This window comes from Chelonia mydas, chromosome 1 (genome assembly GCF_015237465.2).
Source record: "Chelonia mydas isolate rCheMyd1 chromosome 1, rCheMyd1.pri.v2, whole genome shotgun sequence".
Taxonomy (NCBI): Eukaryota; Metazoa; Chordata; order Testudines; family Cheloniidae; genus Chelonia; species Chelonia mydas.
The window spans coordinates 328,758,171-328,776,983 of NC_057849.1; positions in this window are offsets into that span (position 1 = coordinate 328,758,171).

Here is an 18,813-nt window from a genome sequence, read left to right on the forward strand (position 1 = left end):
CTGCAAGCAAATACTACCCATATAACCAATAGGTTTTACAGAATTCTCTTAAGAAATCTCTTCTGTTATCAAATCTCCCTCTAATGACCAAACAATGCATAACCGTAATTACTTCTCTTTTGCTGCTGTTTTTATTTATAATTTAGAAAGGAATAGGTAAAACTAAAATATATAGTCATGCAGCTGGAATGCAGTTTTCCTGTTACCATGGGCAACAAGACTTCATCTATCTAATGGGTTGTTTTGTTGCAAAAAAATAAAAATCTCTTGCTGATCTATACTGTTTCTGCCCTCCCCCATCACTTATCTTCTGACTATGAGAGAAGAAGACTGTGAGAATGAGGAATCTCAGGGCTGTTACAGAAAGGATTATTCAATATGTATTCCCTCCAATTCTTGGCATCGTCCCTTTTCCCAAAAATGGATGCCTGTATTCTTCTTCTTGTATTTTAGCCTCTTTCCCCACTACAGTGAATTGTCACAGACTGTTTAAATGGCTGGTATATTTTCCCATTATACTGTTTCTCCAATAGACACCATAATGGGAGCAGAGGATGGCATAATATTAATCCCTTTGCATTACAAGCATGTGAACAAGAACAGAAAAGCATATAACACCTTCCAATTGTCTCGATAATGTGAAGGGTAGAATGAGCTACATATAGCATGAAATGTCTCATGACAGTCTGAGGAGTAGAATGAAAATGGAAAATTATACATTATACTTCATGCCCCTCTCCAAGGCCAGCACACTATTTTTTGTGAGGAGGAGATATAGACATGAAGGATCAGTTGAAAACTCATTTGCACTTACTTTCTGTTCCTCTGATTGTGCACTAGTGTGGGCTACCAGTAAAATCCCCATGTGATGTTACACTCCATATTCTTTATGGAAATATGCTTATGATATGGATATGACATAACTGAGATGTACTTTATGCAAGAGGGTTCATGTAAGGTATCATGGGAAAGGCTATATTACTGAATGTGTTTATCCAATTTGTATGCATGTATCATTTTTGTACCTGAAGCTGGGAAAATTGACCAAGTCTCTGTATTTCAAATGTGCTACGTTGGATGAAGCCAAACAATGTTAGTGACTTATTGAAGAAATGCACACAAGTGTAAGGATTACCCCAGGAACTGTGTGCAATAGAAACCTCTCAGAGATAGCTCTACACAATGGGAACTGTTTTGACCCAGATCAGATAGTTCTATACAATGGGAAGTGTTTGACCCAGGTCACAGTGTTACCCCAAGGGGAGTAAGGTAATGCTTCAGAGAGAAAATACTCGAGAAATGGTAGGGGGAAAGATAGAGAAGGAAAGCCCCTTTTCTCAGAAGAGCAGACTCGGCTCCCTTCCGTGTCTATCACCAGTGGATTTAGCTTACAGTAAGGGTGTCCCTCCCTCCCTGTGTGATGTAATAAAAATGAAGGAAAGACTAGGTAATATGGTGCAAACAAAGGTAAGTATATTAAGGGTAAAGGTACAGAGAACTGGAAAAACATAGGGAAGAAACTCAAACTTAACCATGCAGTGATTCAGTGACTGGCTTTAGAAGCTTGAAGCTCAGACCCACAAAACCTCCCTTGGTATTCAGAAAAACAATAAATAAAACCCCAATACAGAAACCTTTTCCTACGATTTAGGCGCAGTGGACACAGCATACAGGGGCAAAGCCCAGGACCTTCTACTCTCCGGCTGATGTGGAGTCCACTAGGAGGACGACTGGGGCGTCCCGACGACTGTTGGATTTCATTGCAGGCAGGGATACCCTCCAGGATGATGGACACCAGGAAAGCAGGACCCTCCAGAATGGTAAAATGGATTCAGTTCGCTGTGGTGGGGATAGTGAGGACAGGCCTCTCCTTCCTCAACCTCGCTGTGGGATAGATGATACTCTTCTCTCTAGCTCTGGAGCGTTAGGAAGACCCGACCCTGCACATGCTGATGCTGGAATGGACAGCCCTGCACAGGTGCTGAGCAAGTTCTTAAATAGCCTTTTTGGTGGGAAAAACTGGTTCAGTCCGGTTTGAGTCAGGGAAATCCAGGGTCTTTACAGTAAACAAGTCTGCTTACAAAGATGGAGTCCGAGAGTCACAGATGATATACTTCATATTGGATTTCATTAAAGCCAGTGATTTACATAACCTTTACCTTATACATACTATTAAAACAGCTAATTAAACACATTTAAACAATACCAACACAACATTTCTTACTAACAACAGCAAAAAAGCTTTCCAGCAAGCGATGGGAAGATATAAAAGAGGGACAATGACATGAGGGGACCTCACTCTCCCTACAACAACACACCTGAAATCACCTGAGGAACAAAGCCTGAACTGTGGGAAGTGATAGTCCCAGGCTGGAAGGATTTTTACCCTGTGTAAGAAAATCTGAGAAAGTCAAGGCAACTTGTGCCTTAAGAATCTGTCAACCGGTTTATAACTCAGGGTGAGAATTTGCTAATTTGAATGCTACCTATCTAGTGTGTTAAGCTCAGTTTGCAGCATTTGTTTATTTACTAAGGTAATCTGCTTTATTCTGTTTGCTATCCCTTTAACCACTTAAAATCTACTTTTTGTAGTTAATAAACTTATTTTGCTTATTATTAAACCCAGTTTATGTAATTTCTAATGTGGGGGGAGGAAGAAGTCATGCACATCTCTCTTCACATTGAGGAAGAGGGCGAATTTTTATGAGCTTGCCCTGTACAGATTTTTCTATACAGTGCAAGAGAGTATTATTTTGGGTTTCTCTCTGGAAAGGGGTGTGCACATGAGTGCTGGAGGAGTCCTCTCACACAGAGCTGACTTCAGTCTGTGTCTGCAGTGGGTGCGGCCCTACCTGTGTGTGTGTGTGTGTGTGTGTGCGTTGCAAGAGGCTGGAGAGCCTAATTCAGCAAAGTGGGGAGGGGAAACCCAGACTGGTCAAGCAGGAGAGGCTCACTGAAATTCCAGTACACCAGGTAGAATTCCAGAAGGCCCACCCGTCAGACCCACTAATATTTATTGCATTGCTTTTCTCTTTACTTCTATAATAAAAACCACGTCAACAGCCATGCAAGTTTGAATGCCATCACATTCTCCACCAGGGATGATGAAGGTGGGGCTCTTACAAAGTCTTAGGGTATGCCCACATTGGAGCCGGAGGGATATTTTCCAGCTTAGGGAGACATACCTGCACTAGCTCTAATTAGGCGAACACACCAAACATAGAAGTGTAGCTGTGGCAGCGTGAGTGGTGGGGAGGAGCTAGTTGCCCCAGATGTGATCCCGTCCAAGACCCTAGGTACATACTTGCACAGGAATGTCTCCTCAAGCTGGAAATTACAGCTCCAGCTTTAGAGTAGACATACCCAAAGAGAAAGTTTGTAGTGAACATCATACACACCAACACTTTTAGGCCCTGATTCAGGAAAGCACTAAGCAGTGCTTGAGTCCCATTGACTTCAAAGTTAAGCATATGCTTAAGTGATTTCCTGAAATAGGACTCTCATAATCTCACAAGATACCTAGAAAAATGGAACATCAATAATTTTCTCAACCCTACACTTTTTGATAATATTATTTTGCAATTCTGTAATACCTACTGCTTTATGTCCTTAAAGTGCTTTACAAATATTAATTAATCCTGTGAAGAAGGTAGGTACTACTAATTATTTGTATTGAAAAACATGTAGGAGCCCCAATCATGAATCTGGGCCCTTGTGCTAGGCACTGTATAAACACATAAGAAAAAAAGAACCAGATTGCAAACTAAATAAGGAAGATATACCTATTTTCAAATGCAAAACTGAAGTATAAAAATTAGGTAATTTGCTCAATTTCAGAAGATGAATCAGAAAGAGATACCAATAGAACTCAAGATATTCTTAGGATAAACAGTTTTAAGTCAGAACGACCATACAAATTGTACCCAAGAGTCCTAAAAGAGTTGGCGGAGGAAATCTCTGGCCGTTGATGTTCATTTTTAATAAATCTTGCCATACCAGGAAAATTCCAGAAGATTAATGCTAATGTTGTGTGCCAATATTCAAAGGGCAATTAGTATGACCTGGGTAACTATATGCCAGTTAGCCTATAATCCTCGGCAAAATAATGGAAAAGCTGATATGGGATGCAACTGATAAAGAATTAAAGGATAGAAATATAATTAATGGCAGTCAACACGGTTTTGTGGAAAATAGATCTTTTCAAACAAACCTGATTTCATTCTTTGATGAGATTACAAATGTGGTTGATAAAGGTAATTGTATAGATGTAGTACACTGAGGCTATGTCTGCACTACACTTTTGTCATTAAACCTTTTGTCAGTTAGGAGTGTGAGGAAAAACACACCCCCGACTGACAAAAGTTTTAATGACAAAAAGCACCAGTGTGGATAGTAATTTGCCAGTGGGAGACACTCTCCGACCACCAAAGCTACCACCCCTCACTGTGCTGCTGGAAGATATGCAGTGTAGACACAGCCTTAGGATTTTGTAAGGCATTCAACTTAGTTAAACATGACATTCTGATTCAAAAATTAGCACTATACAATCTCAATAAAGCACAAGTTAGATGGATTAAGAACAGGCTAACTGACATCTGAAAAAGTAGTTGTCAATGAGGAACCATCATCAAATGGGTGAGTTTCTAGTGGGGTTCCATAAGGATCGGGATTAGACCTGATGCTATTCAACATTTCCATCAGTGATTTGGAAGTAAATATTTTTATGAGCTGAGTGAAATCATGTTGTGGGTTGGGTTAAAACCCTGTTGAGGTAGACAGACGTGAACGCTCCCTTCAGTTAACGTCACGGTGAACAGAAGCCCCATCTAAGACAAAAGACAAAAGCCCCATCTAAGACATGTGTGAAACCACCCAGGAGCTTTTGGGCTGAGTACTGTTTTGGATAGGTGTGTGTGGGAGATCCCTTTCTGACAATAAAAATTACTACATGACCCCAGGAGGGGGAATGAAGCTTGAGCCCTGCCGCTGCAGGTGGGGGAGACAAAGCAGAAGCCCAAGGGCTTCAGTCTCAGGCAGGGGGCCTGTAATCTGAATCCCGCTGCCCAAGGCTAAAGCCCTTGGGTTTTGGCCTCAGGCAGTGGGGCTCGGGCTTCAGCTATGGCCCTGGGCTGTGGGGCTCAGGCTTTAGCCCCAGGAAGTCTAAGCCAGCCCTGGCAACCCCACTTTGGGGTCCCAACCCACAGTTTGAGAACAGCTGGGCTAGATAATCTAATGGTCCCTTCTGACTTAAACATTATGAATTTATGAAAGAACACTGCTTCTCTTTTCTCTGCTCCAACCAATAGACAACAGGGTCATGCAGACATCACATGTGTGATGTGGTGTACCAGCCTGCACTGGGCCGCCAGGGCAGCCCAATCATTGTGGGCCCTAGGAGGCCACACCCCCTCTTCCCTGCTGCACATGCTCCAAGTGGAGAACTCAGATAAAAGGATGCAGCCCAGGCCAGTTGTGTGGGAGGAAGGGAGCATAGTGCTGGTTCCTGCAGAGGTACCTGTAGCACCCCTGTTGGTAAATCCTGGGAGTCTGGACTACCTGCCAGACGACCCGCCGCCTGTGGAGACTGCCGTGGAAGCTGAGCCACTGCCTATTGAGGAAGCTGCCTAAACTATGCCCCAGCCCCAAGGGATGTGAGATCTATAGACTGATTGTTTGCTTATCTTGCCCTGCTCAGAGGCTGCAGCTTGCTTGCTGCTTTGCCCTGGCCGGGGGCTAATCCTACAGACTGTTTGATTGTTTTGCTGCTCAGAATCCATGAACCACCCATTTAGGTGACCCTGTCTGGGGGCTGGGCCACACTTGGCAGAGATCACCTGCTTAATGCAGAGGCCCATGACTGAGCAGCGGAGTGGAGCATCCCCATACTGGATGGATGGGGGCACCCCAGCTTGACCAGCAAGGTCCTGCCTGTCACAAGGTGCTTTTATTATTTTGATGAATATATTGTATCTGACAACCATTTAAAAAGAGGGCACAGTAAGGGAGAAGATACATCGATATTTGTTTTGGTTCTTCACTGGATTTTATTATTTGCATTCTTCTTTTGTATATACATAATTTATTCTAGTGCTGATGTGTTTCTGATATAGTTCACTTTTCTGAAAGGATGCCCATTTCCATTTCTTCTACCAACACTGCTCATTTGAGAGGACTCCCTGATGTCTGTACTTGTTCTCATACCTTATTGAAGGCATCCAGACATTCCATTTACTCCATCTTGCAGTCCTGTGAATGAGTTCCAGGTTATGCTTGGTGTCTTCATAAACTGTTGATGCTTCTCTAGGTAGAGTCAGTGATTGACTGGCTGCTACAGGAAATAGAGTGAAGGAAAGAATAGTAAATCAAAGAACTCTTAAGATAAACTGAAGAGACAAACAAAAACCCATAAAGGAATGCAAAGAAATTTTAAATTAAAATTCCACCCTCAAGTTAAATGAGAGTAAAACTCCTTTCATCTTAAGTTGAAATTCCCTTATTCACTCAGGCATCATGAAGATGACTGCAGTATAATAACAGAGAATGAAGGCAATAGACTGAAGCTTCTAAGATTTCTGTTTGTTTAACATTTGCAGCATAAAAAAGCTTTTTTGCCTGCTGAAACCAAAAGATGCTATGGCTACAAAGCATGGTGTACCTAGTGTTACACTGACACCATTACATGACAGCAGCTAAACAGCTCAAAAACAACCAGCTTAGCTGATCCCATCAAAAACAAAAGGAAGATTTAAATACTCGTGGCCCTCGAATTCTGGAGCAGTCTGCGGACCAGCCTGGTTTCCAGCATAAGTTACAGCAGCTCAAACTCTGGCACCCTTAGGCCCTTGAGGAGCTACTCCAGAAATTGGGAAGATCTGAAGTGTAGACACACCATAGCCCACACCTCTGTTTTTTCCTACCCACAAATCCTAAATCAGTTTCATTTCTAGAACCTATTAGCTTGCTACCCATGCTCCTCCCTGTGAAATGGGAATTCAAAGGCAACAGTTAAAGCTGGCTTTCCAGTTGTTTTTTAGAGAGCAGAGACTGGAACAGGATTACTGATTAATTAAAAGATAGCACCATACTCATTTGCTAAATCTAAAAATGCAACAATTCACACACACAAATTAGCACCTGCCACTTATAAATATAAAAATATGTTGTGGTATTATAATTAGAACTATTTTAATATAATTAGCAAGGCTGAATGATCCGCAGTTTGTATGTGTGAAGTTACTTTTTTTTTGGTCAACTTTTCAGTGCAGATGAAAGCAGCCAGGAAAGGACAAAAGTCTCCAGCAAAATCAACTAAACCATTCCCACAAGTATAGCACAAACTGTGACAAAATACTACTTGATGGCTTTCAAGTCACTTTCTCAGCACCTCAGTATTTATTTATTTATTTTTATAAAGCAGGGACAGGCACAGAGACCACAATTCTTTAGGCTTCAAGTGAACATGTGCAGGGCACTACTGTTTAAAATACAGGGCTGCAAACATGGGAGTTCCATTAACAATGATACTGAAAGCTGTTTGCTGCCATTTTACAGGGTTCACAAATTGTTTCCCAGTGGATTTCTCCCTTTAGAAGTTACACAAAGCAACGCTCATTTATCTGCGCTGACAATATTAGCCTATGCTCATGTATAAAATTTAAAGCCATCACCAACTACTTACATGTCACACTTTCTTCCAAGGACTAGAGATCCAGCCCTAGCTATCCATCTCCTATCAGTGCCAGCAAGATACCAATATCTATTGGGAACGGATTTCCCCTTAGAATTGTGCACGTGGGGGAGACAGTGAGCAGAAATCAAACCAATATTTGGCTTCCTTAAAACCTCCTCAAATTCTCCTGGATCAATTTTGGCATTCCTGAAACACAATGGTTCAACTTTTCATTTTGGAAGATGTTTTGTTTTATAATTTCTCTCAATATCATTTTAAAAAAATGTAAAATCTTGAATTCAAAATGAACTTTATTTTTTACTATTTTTCTTTTTCATTTCACCAAAGAATTAAAAAAAATCTCATTCTGGATCAACCCAAAATGATTTTTTTAAAAAACCATCATTTCGGTGGTCAAAGCAAAAAAATTAGTTATTTCCACAGCTTAAGTTTATAAGTTAGCAACTTTCAAGAGTATGGAAGAGGTGAAAGTCTCATTCATTGTGAAGAGGTGGTATAGACATCCCAGCTTGCAAAGACCCATAGTAGGGGTCACAGAGGCCCCAATTTTTCCCTGTCTCTGTAGCACTGAGACAGAGGCAAAGCACAATCCATTCCCCTTATCCTGGGGCTACTAGGCTCTGGTTCAACTCCTGACACAGGTTAGGAGAGTTCTGAAGAATGCACCAGCTTGTGCCTAGAAGCCAGAGAATAGCTGGGGTACAGGACCAGCACATCCACACTCCCTTCCCTAGCCTTCTCCCTACATGCCCCTAAATCAGCCTGGCACAAACTCTTATGGAGTCTGGAAAGATGCAGAGCCATTGATTATTCCCAAGGGAGCCCCTGGGCCCTGACTACCTAATGCGTAGAGGTTCTGAACACTCCCAGACCCCATTGACTTCAATAGGAGCTGCAGGCACTCAGCACTATGGGCCAGTGGAGCTGCACCAACAACAGATTAGGCCAATTCCAAGAAGATGTTTGGTAAATTTTTCAGAAGTTCCTCAATGATTTAGGAGCCTAGGTCCTGTTGACTTTCAGTGATTCTCAGGCTCCTAAGTGCCCAAGTCACATTTGAAAATGGAACTTTGACCGCTTTCAAATTTTTTTGAAAATTTTACCAATGGTAGCATCAGCTCTTGAGTTAATTATTTTGTTATGCTTTCTAGGCTCTAGATATTCCCCATGTATTTTTGGCTTAATTTTTTTTAAAGAACTTTCTCTGCTTTAAGGAGAAAAAAATTAAGAGCTTTTACAGTATGCAGAAACAGAAGCTATTCATGAACATTTTAGTAATGCCAACCTATGCTTGGTTCTTGCAGCCATTTCAGTGGAATACCTATTCAAATAATCGATCTTATGCCTTTGAAGTAAAGCATATAGATAGAACTGCAAATTACATTATATATATGCCTAAATTTTCAAAAGTGACTAGAAATTTTGGTGCCCAGACTAAGAAGCCTAGGGTCTGCTTAGTCTGCGCTCACTGCTGCCTACTTTATGGTCTCGGAGCACAGCAACTGGTGATGGCAATTTCCTGTGAGTCAAGCATGACTCATGGAGCTTAAATGACCACTCTGCTCTTGTAGAAGCAGTGATAAGAGCGATAGATCACTCACAGCTCATTTGGCTCTGCCTGACTCAGACTTGAACTAAGAGCATTCAGAGAAGCTGGAAATTTCAGATGCATGTAACTGAAAGCACCCCTGTATTCACACTCTACACATTGTTGTAATAATCTTTGTACAAAACATGCCTCGTGAGGTATCATTTGAAAACTAATTACTCGCTGGTTGATAATATCATGATAAAATGTAGGTAGCAATTGTACCAACTCTGCACTGGGCCAATAGGGATGGACCAGTCACCATGGTCCCAGTTAAAAGGAGGGGGGGCTACAGGCAAGAGCATTGCGCAGAGCCCCCCGCCTTCCCAGGCTGCTTCTGGGAGTGGCACAGTGTCAGAGCAAGCAGGCAGGGAGCCTGCCTTAGCCCCGCTGTGCCGCTGACCGGGAGCCACCCATGGTAAGCACCGCCCAGCCGGAGCCTGCACCCCTCACCCCTTCTGGCACCCCATCTCCCTGCCCCAGTCCTGAGCTCCCTCCTGCACCCAAACTCCCTCCCAGAGCTCACACCCTTCATCCCCTCCTGCACCCCAACCCCCCACCCCAGGCTCAGCCCGGAGCCTGCTCCAGCACTCTGAACTCCTCAGCCTCAGCCCAGAGCCTGTACCCACTCCCACACCTGAACCCCCTGCCCCAGCCTAGTTAAAGTGAGTGAGGCTGTGAGCAAGTGACAGAGGGAGAGGGGGCGAAATGGAGTGGCAAAGGGGCAGGGCAGGGGCAGGGCCTTGGGGAAGGGGAAGAGCAGGGGCGGGGCAAGGATGTTTGGGTTTGTGTGATTAGACGGTTGGCAACCCTACCGGACAGGAAGCCACAGCAGCAGCCTGGGCCAAAACTGAGCACGAAGCGAGCTAAACTCCAATCCCTACTATGGGCCAGGCTGGGCCATCCAGCCAGTGCCATAGGAGAGATACCCCCTCTCGCTTGCTGGCCCCCCAATTCCCCAATGAGCTGCTGAATTAGCCGAATGCCATGTTTTTTCAAGATGTACTTTGGCCTCCCTGCTGTTGGAAAGATCACTGCAGTGGGCTAATTTCATGATTTTTTGTGAAATTATGATTTACACAGGGCCTCAACCATGAGACCATCCTTTCTTTTCCTTCAAACTTCTGCCTCATGCAGTTCACACCTTCCAACTTCGGCAACAAATGAGGCCGAGGCCTACAAACAACAGTCTATTTCACTATACAACCCTGATTCCTCCTCAGAGCTAGTTTATCCTTTGCACTGAATAAAGCAGAGGTCCTATGGAAAAAATAGGTTGTGATCATGTAATTTAAGACTATCGTAATCCATATGCATAAAATAGCAAAATTAAGGCTGCACAGGCCACCTGAATTCTGCTATTTCCTAACTTCTGGAGTGCAACTGACTTTGCATTCTTAATAGTGGTCTGTTAATGTAGTTTTCTGTGTTTAATAATATATTGCTTGTTTTATACTGTTACGGCATGGCAGTGGCTTTTCATAGGATTAGTTTTGTAGTGTTGATTGACGGTGGCTTTAATAAGCTTTGGTTTTTGTTTCTGAAATGTGAGTTTTTCTTTGTTTTTTTTATAGACATTGGTGGCAAATCCATTGTTTTAATAGGTGTCTAGGCTGGTGGGCAGATTTCACCAGCCAGAGAAGGGAAGCAAAACTTTAACAATTAGCCCTTTTAATTAAGGCCTTTTCCTCAGGGCTTGTTTTTTCATCCACAAAACAAAAGCAAATCACCCATAAAAACCCTAAGCAGTAATCACAAGAGATTCTACCTATTTCAGCCAGCCAGGAACTGAGAGGACACACAGACACACCTTTCTCCTCCGCTCCCCAGATTCCTTTTATACTCTGCTCCAAGCTACCATATGACCAACTTGGACCTGTTAACTCTTTACTGGCTGCAGCACCATTACCTTATTACAAGTTGATACAAAAGGAGCAAAGGAAGCTGCTCCATCACCCTCTACTCTAAAGGGGAGGAGGGACAGTGTAAGGAGCACTAACACAGGCAGGGCTACCAGTTATCCCAACAGTTTAGTTTGAATGTTGTGACAGACTTTGCATTATGATTAGAGCTGGTCAAATTACTTTCATCCAACTTTTTTCAATAAAGAATGGCTTTTTCCACTGAATTTTCACAAATTATTTTTGATTCAATCCTGGAGCTGTGACCTGGTGCACAGGGTCACAGTGATGCTCAGGTTTGGCCTATCCACCTGTCAAGGTTCCTTTCCCACTCTGAACTCTAGGGTACAGATGAGGGGACCTGCATGAAAGACCCCCTAAGCTTATTCTTACCAGCTTAGGTTAAAAACTTCCTCAAGGTACAAACTTTGCCTTGGCCTTGAACCCTATGCTGCCACCACCAAGCATGTTAAACATAGATCAGGGAAAGAGCCCACTTGTAGACGTCTTCCTCCCAAGCTCTATACCCCCTTTCCTGGGGAAGGCTTGATAAAAATCCTCACCAATTGCATAGGTGAGCACAGACCCAAACCCTTGGATCTTAAGAACAATGAAAAATCAATCAGGTTCTTAAAAGAAGACTTTTAATTAAAGTAAAAGTAAAAGAATCACCTCTGTAAAATGAGGATGGTAAATACCTTACAAGGTAATCAGATTCAAAGCATAGAGAATCCGTCTAGGCAAAACCTTAAGTTACAAAAAGACACAAAAACAGGAATATACATTCCATTCAGCACAGCTATTTTACCAGCCATTAAACTAAAGGAAATCTAATGCATTTCTAGCTAGATTACTTACTAACTTAAGGAGTTATGAACAGCATTCCTGATCTGTTCCTGGCAAAAGCATCCCACAAACAGACAGACCCTTTGTCCCGCCCCTCCCCCCTTCCAGCTTTGAAAGTATCTTGTCTCCTCATTGGTCATTTTGGTCAGGTGCCAGTGAGGTTATCTTAGCTTCTTAACCCTTTACAGGTGAAAGGGTTTTGCCTCTGGCCAGGAGGGATTTTATAGTTCTGTATACAGAAAGGTGGTTACCCTTCCCTTTATATTTATGACACCACCCATCTGTAGATTGAGACGGGCCAAATTTGTTCTGTGTTGTGACCAAACGGGCCCCCTTTCAACACTCCCACTATAAAAATTGTTCCAGTGCACCTGGCCTGAAGTGCTCCTTACATTTTAACATGAGGCCAGTATATAAATGTGTAAATAAGGCTTAAATTGGGTTTTCATAAAATGGCTTTCTGAATCTTCAGCATAACAGACAAGCTTCTTGACCCACCTATTCCCAGATGCAAAACCTTTTTGCATTTCCTAATGAGATCTGGTCATGTACCAGTTAGACCTCCCAGCCCAGCCCAAGAATTGCTAGATATTTCCACTCCACTACATAAACTACAAATATTAATATAGTGTGCCTGAGGTGTCATAGGGCCTACTTTGTACAGTGCCTCACAGAACCCAATGCTGGTCCCGCATATAGGGACCAAACGGGTATGGATCCCCCACTGTTTTGCACCCCACGAAATCATGTAGATCTCTGCAAAGTGGATGTAATACACTGCCATTCTGTATTGGTAGCATAGTACACCTATGCACAGAAACACATGACTGCAAAGCAGCGGAGAATCATGCCCAGATCATCTGGTATCACAAAGTAGCTAGTACATATGATGAGTGCAAAACGTTGATGGTTAAAAAACTATTTATAGAGTTTTGGAAAAGAAAATGAAATAATGCAGAAAAGGAAAATCCACGCAATAGATGCATTTTCAAATATAATAAAGGGGGGGAATTTAGTTCTAGGCTAACGCAGCACTTTGGAACTCATGCTCTGAGGCTCCCACAAGAGCTGGGTGCACGCCTTGCTGCAGTAGGTGACCAGAACCCTGGGCTCATTGTCTGCAATGTGTACCCAATACCACACATACAAAATTAGACATGTATTAGTTATTATGAGCAGGTAGGACATATGGTGCTCATCCACTGAGCACCATTAATGCTTCTGTAGTACAAGATCATAAATATCCCAAAGAATTAAACTGCATTTCAGAAATGAAACTCAAAAGAAGTTAGGCAGTAAATGAATTCTTCCCCATATGGGGATTTTTGAATTTTTTCAAGAGATGCCTAAAAGACACCCATTCTATGCACAGAAATCCAGTTAAATACAAAATGGTGTATTAATGTATTCTGTTATCATGTGGTGTATTTTAAAAAGGGACAAGGCTTAGATCTATGATTTAGCCTTGATAATCCCCAACATGAGCTTTTCCGGAACTGGTTCACAGTTTGAGTTTGTGTAAAAGTACATTTTCAGCCACCTTGCTGCTTATATTTAATCAAATGCAGATATGTCTCTAAGAATATTAAGCTCTGTAGTGTATTAAAGGATTGTTTCAGGTTGCTAGTGCTTTACCGCGATCTGAAGAAGAGTTAGTAGTCTGTGCTAAGAAGCAAAGGCCCCAGTCTGTTTCAAGGTAGCGTGTGTGTGTGTGTGTTTTCCCCTTAATGTTATTTTTAAATACAATCCCTTCAAATAACTGACTTTATACTAGAAATGAAGGGAATCTAGGAATTCTGCAACTGCTAGAAAAAAACCCTCATTAGACTAGTAAGACATTTTGGGGTGCTAAAATTCTAAAGGTGAGACATGCAAAAAACAAAACAAAAAAACTCAAACCCAAAAATATAAAAACACCTAGGGTGAATTCCTGGCCCATTTCAAGCCAATGGGAGCTTTGTCATTTACTTTCATGGGGCCAGGATTTCATTCTTAGGGTCCAAAATAGAGATTTGTTTTGATGGTACAATTAAGAGCTACAAATTGTTAATATAGATAGAAATTGTAGAAGACTATGAACCTAAAAGTAGTATAGTAATGCAAATCCCAGAAGGCAGCCACTGGGGGGCATAGAGCCTAGTATAAGTACTGCATGATGCTGTGCTCTAGGAGTCCATGTAATTGGCACATAACTGGTCCATTCAAAAGTATATCCATAGAGACCTCCATTATGGGTTGTCACCAGAGATTGAACCGAGGACCTCCAGTATTAAAAGCATGAGTCAGCACCATCTGAGTTTATAGCTGTAGCAGATTTATGAGCTCTGTGGATGAGACACTAGAAAAGTAGCATGTAATATACACTGGACAGTGGGTTACATATATATAATGGCCAATCAGCCTCGAGTAATGGGAGGAAACTGAGGATAACACCATGGGCACAGAAAACTCAGACAGTTGTTAATTTACATGCCACAAAATGCGTTGGCTGAACAGACTAACCATCTCAATGTTGGCACAAGAACCAAACACATAAACAGAGTGGGGCTAAGTTTAGATCTCAGTTGTCTATTTAAGAAGAACTTTTAGTACTGGTGTGTGTGTTCCATTCCATAGGAGATGGTAAGTCTGCAGGATATCACAGAGGGGTCAGCTAGTCTAGATCAAAGGGCCACCTGTTATGAATTACAGTAATTCTTTTTAAGGCTGGGATTCTGTCACAGAGGTTGCGGAAGTCACTGATTCCGTGACTTTCTGCAACCTCTGTAACTTTTGCAGTAGCAATGGCTGGTGGAGGTGATCCCGGGGCCAGCTGCTCAGGTGTCCCATGGCCAAATGCACCGGGCGCTGCTGGAGTGGGCACTGTCCACTGCTCAGGTGGTCCCGGGGCGGCTGGCCCTGGGGAGCACCTGAGCAGTGGTCCCAGAGGCAGCACGAAGGAGTGCCCGAGCAGTGGTCCTGGAGGTTGCCCTGGGGCCAGCTGCACCAGCTACTGCTTGGGCGGTTGGCCCTGGGGAAGCACCCGAGCAGCGGTCCTGTGACAGCTGGCCCTGGGGAGCACCCGAGCAGCGGTACCAGGGGCGGCCCTGGGGAGCACCTGAGCAGCGGTTCCCGAGGCCTCAGAGCAGGAGTGGCTGGGGACAGTCAGCTCCCGCAGCCAGTGCAGGGGCTAGCCATCAGCCCCTGGGCCCCCATAGCAGCGGTGTCCTGGGGCCCCCAGAACAGCAGCGCCCAGGGCCCCAGGAGCTGCTAAGTTTTAGTCAGGGGTATTATATATTAAAAGTCATGGACAGGTCATGAGCCGTGAATTTTTGTTTATTGCCTGTGACCTATCCATGACTTTTACTAAAAATCCCCATGACTAAATCTTAGCCTTAATTATCAAAACTAATATCATTGTATTAGCAGTTTAAATTATACCCAATGCTTAGTGAATTTAAAATGAAATACACTGCATGTTAAACAACAGGTATTCCAGACCAAGAGTAACTGTCCCTGTAATTATTTGATCCTTACATGTGAGTGTTATTCTTGGGTAAAGCCACCAAGCATTAGATGGCCCAGAGGCTCTGATAATTGGAGTGTCATCAGTGCTTGCCCCAGAGGTTGATAGCATGATAATCAGGGCTACCAGATTTTCGAGGCTCAGGCCTCGGATGGGGTTAGTTACAGTAACTTTTGGCATTATAGGAATCCCTGGTGAAGCTAACAACCCAGCAGCAGTTCTCCAATTAGCCCCCATGAAAGGGCAAACAAGGCCGAGTAGTTCAAGGCTCAGCCTTCACTGACTTATTGTGGGGGACTCCTCAGGGGCATTATTGTTTTCATTAACCTTTGTGAAATAATTTGTTTCTAGTTCCATTTATAAAAGCTTACCCCTCCATAATTCAAAGTCATCAAGCAAAATTTTATACCCTGTTTGTTCCCCTTACCACTTTAAATGACAAAAATGCCCAATTCCAATAGTCAGTCACTGTGGAAATAAGTGATCAAACAATGTCACACAATGGGGTCAGTTCTTCTGCCAATTTATCTTAACTTGGATGTCATGGAGCAGAGACAACCACAGAATCATAGAAATGTAGCACCAAAGGAACCTCAACTGATCATCTAATCCATCCCCCTTTGCTGAGGCAGGATTAAGCGTACTTAACCTGTCCTTTTAACATACTACTAATTATGGATGGAACAAAGGTATCAAGGTTTGTGGTTAAACTATGTCTTTGGGGAACAGATGACTGAAGGACTCGACAATGGGTAGGCTACACACCTTTCTCTCTAGGTCATCAGTTCAAACCCAGCCCCGGTTAGAAGAGACCAACAAGTGGACATGCCAGTTGCCATCTACTTAGTAACTGGTGTGTAATAAATTTGGTATTTTCAGTAGACAGATGTCCACAAGATAAAAATCTGTAGCACATATCTGCACCCTTGTTTTCAGTCAGCGAGAGATGCTGTGTGTGGCATGAACAAACATAAGGAGAGGAGGCTGTATCCATACTCTGCGTACTGCTTCACAAAGTATACAGGAAACAATAACTTCCCTTGTAATATTAAGGTTTTGGGATGGGTCAAATCCTGCCCCCCGCCTTGACAGCCACACAAGGTTCCCTCGTATTGGTATGGTTCTTAGGCAGAAAGGCCTTTGAGTCAAAATGTGGAGGGGCCCCTCTGTATGGTGTAGAATCCGACTCTGTGAGAGCTCCATCCACCATGCATGCTCAAAGGTAGAGGCTGGAAAATCCTCTGTTGCATGGATCCTCCCCACTACAGAAGGTTGTCGAGCGGTTTTACAACCTTCTTCCTGGGCATCACCAGTTACCTGGGCTGGAAATGGAGCTGCCCCTTCCTGCCCCTCTCTAAATGCTGACTGTTATAGGTAGTGAAACCATCACCTCCTATTATAAGAACATGAGCATAAAGAGGATTTGTTTTAGTTTTTACAGCACTCAGGCGATATACCAGAAAACAGCACAATGGCTCAGAGATCAGCCTCCCATTGTTCACAATGCTACGATCCACACCAGTGTCTGTTATTGTGTGTTTTCAGCACATTCACGCAGGCAGACAGCCAACTCTCAGCTTGAAAGCATCAGGAGTTTGTGTCAACAGGAGTGAAAACAGAGACATCGGGCCGCTGCTTTTGCAGTCCATGGTGAAACGCTATTGATTTTAAATTGAGCAGGCCCTGGCTCACTTGCCACACTTCTCCTGATGAGGTGAAAGTCCCTCATGCACCAAAAGAAAACCCCCTGCACGCCAAACTTCACTGCCAGACACAAAGTCTGCCACTAATCAGATCTGAAGCCAGTTTACTGTCTGTGTAACCTGAGCAGACTTCATTGCCCAGATTATAAGAGAGTTCAGTTCTAGTTTGCACATAAAATAACTGTCATCTATGGGTATAGCACAGGGAAGGGTACATTCACGCACTTTTTTTTTTATGCTGGATAAACGAGGAAGCTGTTTGGGGGGCAGCATGTGGGGAGGGGGTCTGAGTGGGGGGGACTGGTATAGAGGCTCTGTGATCCCAAAACAAGTTAAGCTTCTCTGAAATTGAAAGATCCCCTGGTGTATAAGACATCTGCTGGCCAAGTGGTGCAATCGGCTCCACTTTTATTTCTCTCTCTCTCTCAGCAGCATGCTCTCTAGCATGCAAATCTCCATTGAACTCAGTGAGGCTCTGTAGTAAGGAGTTCACATGTCCTTGCAACAAATCAGCCAGAGACCTCTTCTGAGTGCAATCACCAATGCCTTTTAGTTACAGTGTCAGCTCCCACCACCTTCTATTTACAGACCGCTGCCAAGTAGCAACCTGTACAACAGCTAGCTTCTCCAGCCAGCAGGGCTGCACAGCTCTTAGCTCCTCCCTTGCTGTTGTTATTTGTTGCTGCTACCCCTCCATTTACTGCCTTCCTGTCAGCCCTATATAGCCCCCTGGCTAATGAGGCCTGCAGGTGCTTCTCTTCTATCCAATTAGGTGTGGCATACTCAGCCAGCTCCAATCAATGCTTCTTAATTGGAGCTGGGCTAACAGAGGGCTGGCTCAGGACCTCCTGGCAAGCACCCTGTTACAGGATCCCTGTAGGTAAAAGGGAGCCCTGCTTGCAATACTAGTGCCTACTGGAGCCTTAAACCACTGGCCTTTAAGGTCCCAATCCTGCGGCTGGGTTCACATTGGCTGACCTCTGCACCATTGACTTTAGAGACCTCTGAGCACAAGGCAATAGCGGGTTAATGTTCTGTACATCCTTGTATAACAGAGTGTTTTGCAATCTAAGCTATAGTATTATACTCTGCGTTGGTCTGGAGGGGCAATAATGTCTTCGCAGGCCAGACTGCAACAGTGGTCTGTCTGGACACCAGGGTTTGTGGGTGTGGGTTTAGTTGGAGGACTGGGGTCTGAGACACTATAAAACACTGATTAACTCCTTGTTTTAAATAATGATAGCTGGTAGTATTCGTATTTGATGCATCATGAGCCTGTCAGACGTTCCAGTTTTGCAAGATTACAGTATTATTCAGGCAAAGTATTTCATCAAAGGAAAAAAAATCACTTAAAAAACAAGACTTGCCAATCACAGCTTGATTTGCACCAACTACTGGTGGTAAATGAACAGGAATCCTCCCTCTGGCTCTTTAAAATCTCGAAAGAAAACAGCAGTTTGGTGAACAGAAATGGACTCACAGGGCTGATGGGAATAACAAACATCCTGCTAGGTCACAAATGTAAAAAAGCTCACTTACAGTGCCTCTTATCTGGACAGGGCAGCTTTGAAGAGCATGTG